This window comes from Mesoplodon mirus (genome assembly GCF_964341445.2).
Source record: "Mesoplodon mirus genome assembly, chromosome: 1".
NCBI classification, from domain to species: Eukaryota; Metazoa; Chordata; class Mammalia; order Artiodactyla; family Ziphiidae; genus Mesoplodon; species Mesoplodon mirus.
The window spans coordinates 218793218-218809854 of NC_138976.1; positions in this window are offsets into that span (position 1 = coordinate 218793218).

A 16637-nucleotide genomic window follows, 5' to 3' on the forward strand; every position below is an offset into this window, starting at 1 on the left:
CTAGAGAAAGATGATTTAAAGAGTAAAAGAAATATTATGGACAACTTGATGTTGGTAATTCTGAGAATACTACTTAAATAAATGATTTTCTTATAACTATGAATCACCAAGTTGACTCTAGAAGAAATACATAACAAGAACAGAACAGTAGCCATAAAATAATTGGAAAAAAATGTTTAAAGAACTACTTCTAAGAAAAGATCTTAGTTTATACAGTTCTACTATATTCTTCTTTAAAATTTTTAAGGAAACCCAGAAATCATAAAAAGAAATGGACAGATTTGATTACATAAAACCTAAAAATTTATTATGGCACAAGATAAAAATGAGGTGCCGAGTAAAATGATAAATGAAGAGGCAGTATGTACAATGTATAAAAAAGGGTTACTATTCTTTGTATGCCAAGAGCTCTTAGTCATTAATAAGAAAAATCACCTAATAAAATAGGTAGAGCTTAAGAACAAATGAAAAGAAAAGGAGATACAATTTGTCAATAATATACAGAAAGATACATACCTTTACTAGGAGTTAGTAAATACCGTATTTCACCAATTAGGTTGACAAACTGAAAGACTTACTTAAATGATTAAAACATCCTTTACTGACAGGAAAGTGGGGACACTCATACATTGTTGTTGAGGTTAAAGATGATTACAACCTCTTTAGAAAGTAACTGGCCACCTTTCTTAAAAATGCAAAATACGCCTGTTTATCAGAAAGCCTAGTTCTAAGAATCTGTTTCTCAGAAATAGTTACTAGTTTTTAAAAGTAAATGGATAAGGACTTTTATTGCACCATTGCCTTAAAATACCAAACATTCTGGAAACAATCCAAATGCTCAGTATAGGGGGATGATTAGGTACATCATGAAGTAGTGATACCCAATTAATTTCTCAGACCCAAGTCTCTGGAACCATCCTTCATCTCAATTTTCATGTATACACTGTATCCAGTCCATCAACAAATTCTGTTTGCTTTCCCTTAAAAGTGATTCCAGGGCTTCCCCGGTGGCGCAGTGGTTGAGAGTCCGCCTGCCGATGCAGGGGACACGGGTTCGTGCCCCGGTCCGGGAAGATCCCACATGCTGCGGAGCGGCTGGGCCCGTGAACCATGGCCGCTGAGCCTGCGCATCCAGAGCCTGTGCTCCGCAACGGGAGAGGCCACAACGGTGAGAGAGGCCCGGGAACCAAAAAAAAAAAAAAAAGTGATTCCAATTATGAACGCACCTCTCCACTTCCACGGCTACCCCTTGGTCCAAGCTCCCATATTTCTACCCTAAGACTCAATAGTCTCCTACATGGTACCCCTGCTCACCCTGCCATCTATTATGTGTGTAGATGCCAGAGTGAGGAATTAAAAATGTAAAATAAGTGCCACCCTCTTGCTCAAAAGTCTGTAGTGTCTGTCTTCCCATTGCACTTGCAATGGTATCTGTAATCTGACCACAGCGCAAAGGTGCTCTTTGATCATGCGCTTGGCCATTGCTCAAACTCATTTCCTACCCTTCTTCCCCTTGCTAACTTCTCTGCCAACAATGACTTCTTGCTATTCCTTGAACATGTAAAAGGACCCCTGAACTTGATATTCCATCTGCTTGGAAGCCCCCCACCCCCAAGTTTCTGACATACTGTCTCCTTCACTTCCTGTGGATCTTTGTTTGATTTTGCCCTTTCCAGATCATCTTATTTAAACAGCAACTCTTCTCTGATCCTATCTACATGACACATTCTGAGAAAACACAAGTCCCAAATGTAAGAAAGCATTAAAATATAGTATATTTTATTTTATTTTTTATTAAAGTATATTTGATTTACAGTATTGTATTAGTTTCAAGTATACAGTATAGTGATTCAGTATTTTTACAGATTATACTCCTTTCCAAGCTATTACAAGATAATGGCTATAATTCCTTGTGCTATACAATATATCCTTGTTGCTTATCTATTTTATACATAGTAGTTTGTATCTCTTAATCCTATGCCCCTAACTTGCCCCTCACCATGTCCCTCTCCCCACTGGTAACCACTGGTTTGTTTTATGTATCTGCAAGTCTGTTTTTCTTTTGCTACATACATTTGTCTTTGTTTGTATTATTTTCTAGATTCCACATGTAATATAATACTGTATTTGTCCTTCACTCTCTGACTTATTTCACTAAGCATAATGACCTAATTCTCTAGGTCCATCCACATTGCTGTAAATGGCAGAATTTCATTTTTTATGGCTTAGTAATATTCCATTATATATATGTGTGTGTGTATACATATATATATGACATATTTATCCATTTGTCTGTTGATGGACACTTGGCTTGCTTCCATGTCTTGGCTAGTGTAAATAGTGCTGCTATGAATATTGGGGTGCATGTATCTTTTTGAATTAGTGTTGTCATTTTTTTATGGGTATATAACCAAGAGTGGGATTACTAGGTCATATGGTAGTTCTATTTTTAGTTTTTTGAGGAACTTCCATACTGTTTTCCATAGTGGCTGCACCAATTTACATTCCCACCAACAGTGTAGGAGGGTTCTACCAAATATATAAAGAAGATATAATACCTATCCTTCACAAACTAATCCAAATAACTGAAGGGATGAAACACTCCCAAATTCACTCTACGAGACCACAATTACCCTGATACCAAAACCAGAAAAAGACACTCCCAAAAAAGAAAATTACAGGCCAATATCTTTAATGAATATAGATACAAAAATCCTCAACAAAATATAAGCAAACCAAAGCCAACAATATATAAAAAGGATCGTACACCATGATCAAGGAGGATTTATTCTAGGGAGGCAAGGATAGTTTAATATTTGTGTATCAATGTGATACACCACATTAACAAAAGGAAGGATAAAAATCGCGTGATAATCTCAATAGACACAGAAAAAGCATTTGACTAAATTCAACAACCATTCATGATAAAAATTCTCATCAAAGTGGGTATTGAGAAAACATATCTCAACATAATAAAGGCCATTTATGACAAATCTACAGCTAACATCATACTCAATGGTGAAATGTAGTTGAAATCATTACTAAATTCTCTCAAACAACTCCCAAATGTGGGTGACAGGAGTATCCCCTACACCAATTTAAGCATTAACTGCCAAGCACTTTACACAAGTTGTCTCATTTAATTTTCACCATACTCTTTTTATCAGTATTCCTTACATACAGATCGTTAATCCAAGGATGAGTGACGTTGAAAACTTGCTCCTGATTTCCTACAGTGTGAGTGGCGGAGCCAGGATTTGAACCCTGGCAGTGAGGCTTGGCAACAACAGGCTATACTGCCCCATAGGACACTAAGCATTTCTTTCCTTCTTGCTTTTGTGCTGTCTCACAAAGCAAAACAGCTGTCTTTAATCTCATGTTTCACTCTTTAAAAGTTTCACAAAACTTCTTCCCCAAACCCAGCCCACACTGGCTAGTTGCTCTCCTGCTGTTTCCTCCTTCCATCCTCGGTCTCTTCTGCCTTGGCTGTGTTCAGTGTAAAACAGTCTGGAATCCTGGCTTCCTGAGCTCTGTATCACTAGCCACTTTGTCCTCATCTGCACACAAAAAATCCCAAAAGGCAGCCTGGGCATGCCACACCCTCCTACAGTGGGGAAGGACTGGAGACAGGATCTCTGTCCCACTTATTTTCAAGCTCTTAGGAGATGCCTCTGTAGCACTTTAGTACTGAACCCATACTTGCTGAACTATTCCAAGTGGACATGACTTCACCTCTATTTCTTTTTTTTTTCCTCAACATCTTTATTGGACTATAATTGCTCTACAATGATGTGTTAGCATCTGCTGTATAACATAGTGAATCAGCCATACGTATTCACATATCCCCACATATCCCCTCCCTCTTGCGTCTCCCTCCCACCCTCCCTGTCCCACCCCTCTAGGTGGTCACAAAGCACCGAGCTGATCTCCCTGTGCTATGTGGCTGCTTCCCACTAGCTATCTATTTTTAATTTCATAGTGTATATATGTCCATGTCACTCTCTCACTTTGTCCCAGCTTACCCTTCCCCCTCCCCGTATCCTCAAGTCCATTCTCTACGTCTGTGTCTTTATTCCTGTCCTGTCCCTAGGTTCTTCAGAACCATTTCTTTTCTTAGATTCCATATATATGTGTTAGCATACAGTATTTGTTTTTCTCTTTCTGAATTACTTTGTCTGTATGACAGACTCTAGGTCCATCCACCTCACTACAAATAACTCAATTTCGTTTCTGTTTATGGCTGAGTAATATTCCATTGCATATATGTGCCACATCTTCTTTATCCATTCATCTGTGATGGACACTTAGGTTACTTCCATGTCCTGGCTGTTGTAAATAGTGCTGCAGTGAACATTGTGGTACATGACTCTTTTTGAATTATGGTTTCCTCAGTGTATATGCCCAGTAGTGGGATTGCTGGGTCATATGGTAGTTCTATGTTTAGTTTTTTAAGGAACCTCCATACTGTTCTTCAGAGTGGCTGTGTCAATTTCCATTCCCACCAACAGTGCAAGATGGTTCCCTTTTCTCCACACCGTCTCCAGCATTTGTTGTTTGTAGAGTTTATGATGATGCCCATTCTGACTGTTGTGAGGTGATGCCCCCAGTATAGCTTTAATTTGCATTTTTCTAATGATTAGTGATGTTGAGCATCCTTTCACGTGTTTGTTGGAAATCTGTATATCTTTGGGGTAATGTCTATTTAGATCTTCTGCCCATTTTTGGATTGGGTTGTTTGTTTCTTTGATATTGAGCTGCATGAGCTTCTTGTATATTTTGGAGATTAATCCTTTGTCAGTAGCTTCCTTTGCAAATATTTTCTCCCATTCTGACGGTTGTCTTTTCATCTGGTTTATGGTTTCCTTTGCTGTGCAAAAGTTTTTGTTTCATTAGGTCCCATTTGTTTCTTTTTGTTTTTCTTTCCATTTCTCTAGGAGGTGGGTCAAAAAGGATCTTGCTGTGATGTATGTCATAGAGTGTTCTGCCTATGTTTTCCCCTAAGAGTTTTATACTTACTGGCCTTACATTTAGGTCTTTAATCCATTTTGAGTTTATTTTTGTGTATGGTGTTAGGAGGTGTTCTAATCTCATTCTTTTATGTGTAGCTCTCCAGTTTTCCAGCACCATTTATCAAAGAGGCTGTCTTTTCTCCACTGTATATTCTTGCCTCCTTTATCAAAGGTAAGGGGACGATATGTGCCTGGGTTTATCTCTGGGCTTTCTATCCTGTTCCATTGATCTGTATTTCTGTTTTTGTGCCAGTACCATACTGTCTTGATTAGTGTAGTTTTGTATTATAGTCTGAAGTCAGGGAGCCTGATTCCCCCAGCTCCGTTTTTCTTTCTCAGGATTGCTTTGGCTATTAGGGGTCTTTTATGTTTCCATACAAATTATGAAATTTTTTGTTCTAGTTCTGTGAAAAATGCCATTGGTAGTTTGATAGGGATTGCACTGAATCTGTAGATTGCTTCGGGTAATATAGTCATTTTCACAATGTTGATTCTTCCAATCCAAATACATGGTATATCTCTCCATCCGTTTGTATCATCTTTAATTTCTTTCATCAGTGTGTTATAGTTTTCTGCATACAGGTCTTTTGTCTCCTTAGGTAGGTTTATTCCTAGGTATTTTATTATTTTTTTTTGCAATTGTAAATGACAGTGTTTCTTTAATTTCTTTTTCAGATTTTTCATCATTAGCATATCACATTGCAAGAGATTTCTGTTCATTAATTTTGTATCCTGCTACTTTGACAAATACATTGATTAGCTCTAGTAGTTTTCTGGTAGCATTTTTAGGATTCTCTATGTATATTATCATGTCATCTGCAAACAGTGACAGTTTTACTTCCTCTTGTTTGATTTGGATTCCATTTATTTCTTTTTCTTCTCTGATTGCTGTGGCTAAGACTTCCAAAACCATGTTGCATAATAGTGGTGAGAATGGGCAACCTTGTCTTGTTCCTGATCTTAGTGGAAATGGTTTCAGTTTTTCACCATTGAGAACGATGTTGGCTGTGGGTTTGTCATATATGACCTTTATTATGTTGAGGTAAGTTCCTTCTATGCCTACTTTCTGAGTGGTTTTTATCATAAATGGGTGTTGAATTTTGTCAAAAGCTTTTTCTGCATCTACTGAGATGATCGTATGGTTTTTCTCCTTCATTTTGTTGATATGGTTTATCACATTGATTGATTTGGGTATACTGAAGAATCCTTGCATTCCTGGGTTAAATCCCACTTGACCAGGATGTGTGATCCTTTTAATGTGCTGTTGGATTTTGCTTGCTACTATTTTGTTGAGGATTTTTGCATCTATGTTCATCAGTGATACTGGCCTGCAGTGATATTGGCCTTTTTTGTGATTTGTGACATCTTTGTCTGATTTTGGTATCAGGGTGATGGTGGCCTTGTAGAATGAGTTTGGGCGTGTTCCTCTCTCTGCTATACTTTGGAAGAGTTTGAGAGGATAGGTGTTAGCTCTTCTGTAAATGTTTGATAGAATTCGCCTGTGAAGCCATCTGGTCCTGGGCTTTTGTTTTTGGAAGATTTTTAATCACAGTTCCAATTTCAGTGCTTGTGCTTGGTCAGTTTATATTTTCTATTTCTTCTTAGTTCAGTCTCGGAAGGCTGTGCTTTTCTAAGAATTTGTCCATTTCTTCCAGGTGGTCCATTTTATTGGCATAGAGTTGCTTGTAGTAATCTCTCATGATCCTTTGTATTTCTGCAGTGTCAGTTGTTACTTCTTTTTCATTTCTAATTCTATTGATTTGAGTCTTCTCCCTTTTTTTCTTGATGAGTCTGGTTAATGGTTTATCAATTTTGTTTCTTTCTTTGTTCTTCTTCTCAAAGAACCAGCTTTTCATTTTATTGATCTTTGCTATCATTTCCTTCATTTCTTTTTCATTTATTTCTGGTCTGATCTTAATGATTTCTTTCCTTCTGCTATCTTTGGTTTTTTTTTGTTGTTCTTCTTCTTTCTCTAATTGTTTTAGGTGTAAGGTTAGGTTGTTTATTTGAGATTTGTCTTGTTTCTTGAGGTAAGATTGTATTGCTATAAACTTCCCTCTTAGAACTGCTTTTGCTGCATCCCATAGGTTTTGGGCCATCGTGTTTTTATTGTCATTTTTTCCTAGGTGTCTTTTTATTTCCTCTTTCATTTCTTCAGTGATCTCTTGGTTATTTACTAGTGTATTGTTTAGCCTCCATGTGTTTGTAGTTTTTACAGTTTTTTTCCTGTAATTGATATGTAGTCTTACAGCATTTTGGTTGGAAAAGATATTTGATATGATTTCAATTTTCTTAAATTTACTGTGGCTTGATTTGTGACCCAAGATATGATCTATCCTGGAGAGTGTTCCATGAGTACTTGAGAAGAAAGTGTATTCTGGTTTTTTTGCATGGAATGTCCTATAAATATCAATTAAGTCCATCTTGTTTAATGTGTCATTTAAAGCTTGTGTTTCCTTATTTATTTTCATTTTAGATGATCTGTCCATTGGAGAAAGTGGGTTGTTAAAGTCTCCTACTATGATTGTGTTACTGTCGATTTCCCCCTTTATGGCTGTTAGCATTTGCCTTATGTACTGAGGGGCTCCTATATTGGGTGCATAAATATTTACACTTGTTATATCTTCTTCTTGGATTGATCCCTTGATCATTATGTAGTGTCCTTCTTTGTCTCTTTTAATAGTCTTTGTTTTAAAGTCTATTCTGTCTGATATGAGAATTGCTACTCCAGCTTTCTTTTGATTTCCATTTGCATGGAATATCTTTTTCCACCCCCTCACTTTCAGCCTGTATGTGTCCCTAGGTCTGAAGTGGCTCTCTTGTAGACTGCACATATACAGGTCTTGCTTTTGTATCCTTTCAGCCAAGCTACGTCTTTTCAGTGGGAACATTTAATCCATTTACATTTAAGGTAATTATTGATATGTATGTCCCTATTACCATTTTCTTAATTGTTTTCAGTTTGTTTTTGTAGGTCTTTTCCTTCTCTTGTGTTTCCTGCCTAGAGAAGTTCCTTAAGCATTTGCTGTTAAGCTGGTTTGGTGGTGTGAATTCTCTTAACTTTTGCTTGTCTGTAAAGTTTTAATTTCTCCATCGAATCTGAATGAGATCCTTGCTGGGTAGAGTAATCTTGGTTGTAGGTTTTTCCCTTTCATCATTTTAAGTATGTCCTGCCACTCCCTTCTGGCTTGCAGAGTTTCTGCTGAAAGATCAGCTGTTAACCTTATGGGGATTCCCATGTATGTTATCTGTTACTTTTCCCTTGCTGCTTTTAATACTTTTTCTTTGTATTTAATTTTTGATAGTTTGAGTAGTATGTGTCTTGGTGTGTTTCTCCTTGGATTTATCCTGTATGGGACTCTCTGTGCTTCCTGCACTTGACTGACTGTTTCCTTTCCCATATTAGGGAAGTTTTCAACTATAATCTCTTCAAATATTTTCTCAGTCCCTTTCTTTTTCTCTTCTTCTTTTGGGACTCCTATAATTCAAATGGTGCGTTTAATGTTGTCCCAGAGGTCTCTGAGACTGTCCTCAATTCTTTTCATTATTTTTTCTTAATTCTGCTCTGCAGTAGTTATTTCCACTATTTTATCTTCCAGGTCACTTATCCGTTCTTCTGCCTCAGTTATTCTGCTGTTGATTCCTTTTAGAGAATTTTTAATTTCATTTGTTGTGTTGTTCATCATTGTTTGTTTGCTCTTTAGTTCTTCTAGGTCCTTGTTTCTTGTATTTTCTCCATTCTATTTCCAAGATTTTGGATCATCTTTACTGTCATTACTCTGATTTCTTTTTCTGGTAGCCTGCCAATTTCTCTTCATTTGTTAGGTCTGGTGAGTTTTTACCTTGCTCCTTCATCTGCTGTGTGTTTCTCTGTCTTCTCATTTTGCTTAACTTACTGTGTTTGGGGTTCCCTTTTTGCCAGGTGCAGGTTTGTAGTTCCTGTTGTTTTTGGTGTCTGCCTCCAGTGGGTAAAGTTGGTTCAATGGGTTGTGTAGGCTTCCTGGTGGAGGAAACTGGTGCCCGGTGTTCTGGTGGATGAGGCTGGATCTTGTCTTTCTGGTGGGTAGACCACGTCCAGTGGTGTGTTTTGGGATGTCTGTGAACTTATTATGATTTTAGGCAGCCTTTCTGCTAATGTGTGGGATTGTGTTCCTGTCTTTCCAGTTGTTTGGCATGGGTTGTCCAGCACTGGAGCTTGCTGGTCTTTGAGTGGATCTGGGTCTTAGCGTTGAGTTGGAGATCTCTGGGAGAGCTCTCTCCAACTGATATTACTTGGGGTCGGGAGGTCTCTGGTGGACCAGTGTCCTGAATTCGGCTCTCCCACGTCAGAGGCTCAGGCCTGACAGCTTGCTGGAGCCCCCAAACCCTGTCAGCCACCAGCTGGAGGAGATAGGCTATGAGTTTGTTGTCAGCCACTGCCCTGTTGTAGGTCTGTCTCAGCTGTCTCCAAAGGTCACCCAGATACATTGGGTTATTCCACCATTCCTCAGAACTTGCACATGCCAGTCTGGGATTTATAGATGTCCTCCTGATACTCTTCATTGAAATACCTTGCATTCCTGGTGGTGAGAGATACTAATAGTGTTGGTTCTCTTCAGTTCAGAGACTAGAACAGTCTGAGCTTTCATGTGGCCAAGTCAGGAGCAGCTGGCCAACGATCCCAAAGTGATAACATGTCAGATTCCAAGAAGGTTTTCTGCAGCACCCGAGCAGTAGTCCCTAGCAGCCGCTCTGCTCAGCTGCAGCACTCTGACTGGGGAACTTGGTGGGACCCTCAGTCGAGGATTTCTGCTGGCCCTAGAGCCTGACTTGCCCACCCAGGCAAGGAGCTGAGAGGCAAGGAGCTGAGGAGAGTGTCTCCCGGCCTTGTCTCACCAGAGGAGTGGACACCTGGAAGCTGCTTCACCTCTCTTTCTATAGAACATATTACCGATTCTATTCACTTCACCCTAGTATATAACAATATAAGGCAATTGGTAGCTGTGCTGCCTTGAGAAAGTTGCTTTCCCACTGCATCTTAGTTTCTTCCTCTGTAAAATGGGGAAAAATATCTACATTTTGGGTTCATTGTAGGAATCAACAAAAGATACCTAGTAATACTTGATATATAGCTGATGCTTATTAGATATGAGTTGATTTTGAATCAGAATCTGAAGGCAGAATAGGTACCTTTCCTCATACTTGCAATGTTGTGTCATTGTATGTATTGTATTTTCCTGAGGAAATCACTGGAAAAGAAGCCTAAATTTCACAGCGAAGGAATATCAAGATTACATGGTATATAAAAAACAAAAGAAGCAAACAACAAAATACATATAAGTATGCTTCTAACCCTCCTGTGCATGGTTTCCAGGTCAGACATTTCTAAATGTAGCCTTCGATGGACACCTTTGAGCACTGGATGCCCATGCATGGCATGATGGATATAGAAATGGACTGAGATAGGGGATCTGAATTCTGGTCACACCTGCCTCTAACCATCTGTGTGATCCTACTCAAGACACTTACTTTCCTTAGGACTCAGTTTTTTTGTGTCTTAAATGGGAAATACCCATAAAACAACCAACCAAGTAACAACAGAAACCTTCTCTGCTTGCTTAATAGGGTGGCTGGATCAAGAAAGATAACCTATATGAAGGTACTTTGTCTATCATAAAAGAAAAAAAAAGTATAAAATATGAGAAAAAGTTATACTAATTTTACTGTCTTCCTTTCAATTGAAAACAAAATACAGCTGTAAGTAAGCATTTCCCCCGGTGTTGGCTTGATTGCCAGGCACATTCTGTAGATGCTGAGCAGCTTCCACTCCTCCCTTTGGGGGGGATGCTGCTCTAGGGCAGTTGCATCAGCATCAGGATTAGGAAGGGCATGGGCAACAATTGGATCTTGAACTACAACTGACCTCCGTAGGTCATTTGATTGCTTCCTCTGCCTCTGATAGGACTGTGACTCAGCTCTATGGGCAGGAAGGGGTCAATGCCTGTTGGCCATGGAATGATATCAGTCTCTTTCTCCCTCTCTCTCTCATATCTATGCATATCTATTTATTTTTTTAACCATGGCTGAGCTTCATGATCCAAATTCCTCTTTTTGCTGCAAAAGCTAGGTTTATTTGATGTCATAAAATACGAATGCTCCAGAACAGCTACCTGCCACACAAATAAAGACGTATATCTCTCTATTATATGTTTCCAGATCTTTCTATTAATCTATCCTTCCAATGATAGATAACAAAATGATATCATTTTGTTCAATACATTCATTGAATTCTACCTGCTAGCGTTTACCCTTTTCCTTTATCTTTTGCCTGTCTTTGGGCCCAGTCTGGCATAGGGACCATGGCTTCCATCCAGGGAAATTTCATTGAGTTTGTTCTCAGCCAAGGGATGGTCTAAATTTAGAACCCCCCCGAGGTTTCGAGAATGTCTTTCAACCTTTGGATGATTATCTGAACTCAATCCAAACCTTCATGCTTGAAGACTCTGCTATTGTAAATTGTAGCTCCTCTTCACTGCCGGTCAGTTACCTGGCTGTTTTCCTTTTGCTTAGGAAATGACCTTGTACAAATTTCCTGGATTGTTTAAAACCAGCTGCATGGCAGAGGCTCACGGATGATGGGTAAACCAAGGAAGGTTGATAGCATTCATCTTGGCTTTCCCTGGCCCAGGGCCCAAAGCCCCAGGCTTTGCATAAACTCAGATGCAATTCACCTGAAGAGCAGCTTTCGCTAATAATTGTTTAGGGTACTGTCTAAATCACAAAAGCCTTCTGAGAACTCTGGGCCAGAAAGCACAGGAAGAGGCATGGCCAAGACAGCAGTGGGGATAGGACAGTTGATTATAGGATACAACCTACCTCCCTCATCTCTGATGGAGCTTTCGTTTGGCAGTTTGATTTTAGGACATCCTCATTTGGTCCCCTCTACACTGAATTCTAGCTGGGGACTTGAGAAAGAGCTTTTATTTCATTCTTGGCTTAAAAAAATAATAAAGGCAATATGTTCTTTTAAAAGAGAAAACAACAAAACAGGTTTTGCAAGGGCTGGATTTTCAGTTCTGGAGTTTCCCACACTACCTATGAAAGGCCTTGGCAAGAGCAGCCCATGGCTATTTAGGGTGAAAAAGGTAAAAATAATATCTTATTTTTGAGTAGAGGTTATACTTTACAGATCTTTTCAACAATCATGGACTGCATACATAATTTCCGCTAGGCGATGTGCTAGGGGAACAAAGTATGTAAAGCAAGGTCCTTCCTTTCAAGCAACTTCCAGTGTAGAAGAGGGAGAGCAACCCTGTTGTAAACAGATGTAACAACCCACTGTTCATGCTACCATACTGTGCATCTCTACAGTGGAGAGGAGGGAGGAGACAATTCTGTTGTGTTGAGGGTAGGACACTTAGAAAAGTAGGACAAAAATATTGTAAAATATTCAAGCTTGATGGAACTTAGATTTTATATAATCTTACATACTCAATTTCAAGACGAAAGAACTTCATCCCAGATATGAAGTGACTTACTTGAGGTCATGCAGCTAGATGAGCAGTGCGATGGGTCTGGTATATTATTCTTTCATTTCTCAGGACAGTAGTTTTTTTGTTTTTTTGTGTTTTTTTTTTTTTTTGCGGTACGCAGGCCTCTCACTGTTGTGGTCTCTCCCGTTGCGGAGCACAGGCTCCGGACGCGCAGGCTCAGCGGCCATGGCTCACGGGCCCAGCCGCTCCATGACATGTGGGATCCTCCCGGACCGGGGCACGAACCTGTGTCCCCTGCATCAGCAGGCGGACTCTCAACCACTGCGCCACCAGGGAAGCCCAGGACAGTAGTTTGTTTCTCCCCACAACAGTATCTTGCATCTTCAGGAAGGGACCTGAGCAGTTCGATGGGCTCTGGACTGTGCTGGTGAGGATGCCACGTCTTCCTTGTCCTGCACACAGAGCTGATTCAAGACCAGCCGGGACTCCTGCCCTTCCTCTGTGCCTTTTGCATTTTCTTTCAGTGATGACTGGAGTTTTGGTCCTCAGGGTCTCTCCAGGATTCAGATATTCTCACACAGTCTACGGTGTTAATGATTTCATTTTGTAATCTCCCTCAGAGCATAGCACTTAGGAGAAGATCTTAGGAAGAGCATCTAAGAGCCAACTTTCAGGAATTTAGTACAGATATATTTGGGGCAGGAGAGGTACCCATATCCTCCCAGTCGCACTCCACCAAGGACTACTCAGTAGTTCTAGTTTCTGGGACGGTGAAATTTCGGGGGAAACCTCGACTCTGTTGTCAGAACCATTCCTCAGCTCACGGAAGTGCGCTGGGAACCTGTACCATGGCTCACGGCTAAAACTAGGTAGAGGAGCTACTGGTGTTTCATAGGAGAAAATCCAGAAGAGTGAGGTCAAGGTCACACGGCTGATATGGGACCTTGGTGCTCACGCTGCCTGATTGAGTCTGACTTCCTTTTTACCAGCCTCTGGCTCAGTGTGGACACTTACAAGTGCAGGGAGAGCGGTGAGACCTGAGGACCAGGACTGGAGGGAGAGGCTCTCTGTGCACCTGTGTGTGTCCATGACTCTATGGGCTCTTGGTATTGCCTCACCCTTCTCCCCTGAGTTGATCTCAAGAAGAAAAACAAAGTACCATCCCCATTACTGGACAAACACTTTATGTTGTGGGTCTGGTTTGTTCCTTAATCCCTGGTTGCTTTTTAGCTCTATGTGCAGAACATTAGTTCCTGGGACAGCTGTGTGTGTGTGTCCCTTTCTCTCTACATGTCACACAATATACAATAAATTTCCGCAGTTTGGTCCAGGCATCTGAGTTTGGTAATATTTGGATTATGAAGACCTGAATCCCAGAATATTCTAAATTAAACATATTTCAAGTTAAAGTCATAGAATCTTTATTTTTTAAAATCCCAGAACTATGGCTAAGAATTATATCTTTATCTGTATCTATTTATCTATCTATCTATCTACCTATCTATCATCTATCTATCATCTCTATCTATCTATCTACCTATCTCTCTCATCTCTATTAATATATCTATATATTTAAAAATACAATATCTATTTATTGCTTTCTGCCACAGGTGTATTGCCACTATACCCTACCATGTGCAGTGTAAATAATGCTAGATAGGAATCAAGGAGGTGGAGTAGGTATAGGAAAGGGAAAAAGGAGGAAGAAGCATATTATAATTTTCAAGATGGAATGATTGACCCCTTATTTTTTGTAAATAAAAGTATTTACTGTGTCTAACACCTATATGAGCAGACGTATACATATTCACCCATATTGAAAAGAATAAAGCTAACAAAGCAGAATTTACATATCAGCTTGTAGTAAGGATCCCCAAAAAGGCCACCGGTCTCTTTAATGATCATGTGCTTCACGGGAAGCAGCACGGAGTCCTGCGGAGGGGGGAGTGGCTGTGTGTTGAGGTTTCAAGTTGGTGCTGCTACTTACTAGCCCTGTAAGCTTGGCAATGTTACTTCCTGTGGGCCTCAGTTTCCTACCCTGTAAAATCAGGGGAAATGACGTTATCTCAGGGGATTGTGAGAATTAAACAAAATCTTAAATTGCCTGGCACATGGCCAGCATTCAGTAAATGTTAGTTTCCTCATAATCTTAGAAGCCTTTCTGTTTACAAAGCACTTGCACATTATTATGGGCTGAATGTTTGTGTGTGTGTCTCGTCCACCACCCCCACCCCCCGCCCCTGCCCTATATGATGATATTTGGAGATAGGACCTTGGGGGACAATTACGTTTAGATAAGGTCATGGGGGTGGGACCCCCACGAGGGGCTTATGCAGCCCTGGAAGAAGAGCTGCCAGACAGCTTTTTCTCTCTACCATGTGAGGACACAGGAAGAAAGCGGCCGTCTGCAAACCAGGAAAAGAGCTCTCCCTGGGACAGAACAGAGTCAGCTGGGACCTTGATCTTGGACATCCAGCCTCCAGAACTGGATGAAATAAATGTCTGTTGTTTAAACCACTCAGTCTGTGGTATTCTGTTATAGCAGCCCAGGCTGACTGACACATATATGCTGGTATTTTATTTATATAATCCCCAATCCTGGGGGTAGGTAGGACTGATTTGGTTCCTATTTCCTGGATGAGGAAGTAGGGGGCTCAGGGAAGTCATGAAGCCCAGCGTTTATACAGAAGGGTCAGATTCAGGGTTAGATGCCACGTCTCTACTGTCTAACTCAGCATTCTTCCGTGACACTACATTGCTTCTCTATAATGATGGGGCCTGTCGTGTCAGATCTGGAGGGAGTATGGACTTTAATCTTATTTCATTGTTTCTGATCCAATTCCTTATTGGGCTGACAGCAGTGCTTCTCAATCTAGGGCAGTTTTACCCCCCAGGGAACATTTGGCAATGTCTGGAGACATTTTTGATTGTCTCCATTTAGATTAGGGTGAAGGGTGCTGCTAGCAGCTAGTGGCTAGAGGCCAGAGACGCTGTTTCAGTGTGTGGGACAGACCTCACAGTTGAGAAATACAATGAAAGACAGTGGAATGCATTTTTCACCTATAGATGACAATACTTATACAGTTTGCCTTCTGCCATGGGCTCTGCTGAGTTTGGGGATCAACAACTTGCTGCAAAGTACAATATAAATCTAGAAGAGTAAAATACAACCAAGCTCAGAAATAATAGTCCTTGAACACTTACAAAAATATTATGGCACTGATCAAATTATATTAAAATAACAGGAGATTTCTAAGATAAAACATTTCTGAATCCCATTACCTAATTAAATGGTCCCCATACATACTTAAAATATGAGATATTCATAGCCATACAAATCTTAAGCTTATATGTAAATGTTCACCTGATTCTAGAAAATGGCTGTGTAACCCTAGAGAACTGACAAAACATATTCTAGAACGTTTCTCACGAATCTGTTATTAAAGAAACTATCTGAAACTTGGATGAATTGGATCCCTCACTAACTGGAACTGCTATAATCGTGTTTAACAGAAAAGATAGAAATGGCAAGAAAATAAACTCATGAAGGGATTTAACGATGAAAGGAATTCCCAGGACACTTGTCGGGGTCAGTACTGATGCCCTACCCCCTGTAGGTACTGGAACAATCTGGTGTCTGATATAAATGATCCTAGGGCTTGTGATTGCTTCAGTTTTCCTGGACAGAGTTGCCCTGACTTTGCCAAGGCAGGAAAGTAAATCTAGAAAAAACTGCATCAGAATAAAGGACTGGGGGAGAAGTGCTGTAAAAATGTCTTTTGGGGGATTCCACATTAATTGCCTGCAAAAATCAATACCCCAAGTGCTCTATTAATAAGGTTTTACTGTAAAACGCCCCTGTATATATGAAAGATTGAGTCTGAGGTTTGACAAGGTTGCAATGGAGGTACACTCCAGCACATACGTTTTATAGAGGTTAGAGGTTACTGCAAGAAGCTCAAGGAATTCATCCTCAGCAGAGCATCCTGAGAGGTGTTAGGCTGGAGGATATTTGATGATGGCGCCTTCCATGATTCCTCCCCCAAAGCACATTGAGACGGTGGCAAAGAAATTCTTTCTTTTGAGGATAAGATCCATGAAGGTCATGCAAAACCCTGAAAAGTAACTTGGCAAACTTCTTTTTTAAAAAGGAAAC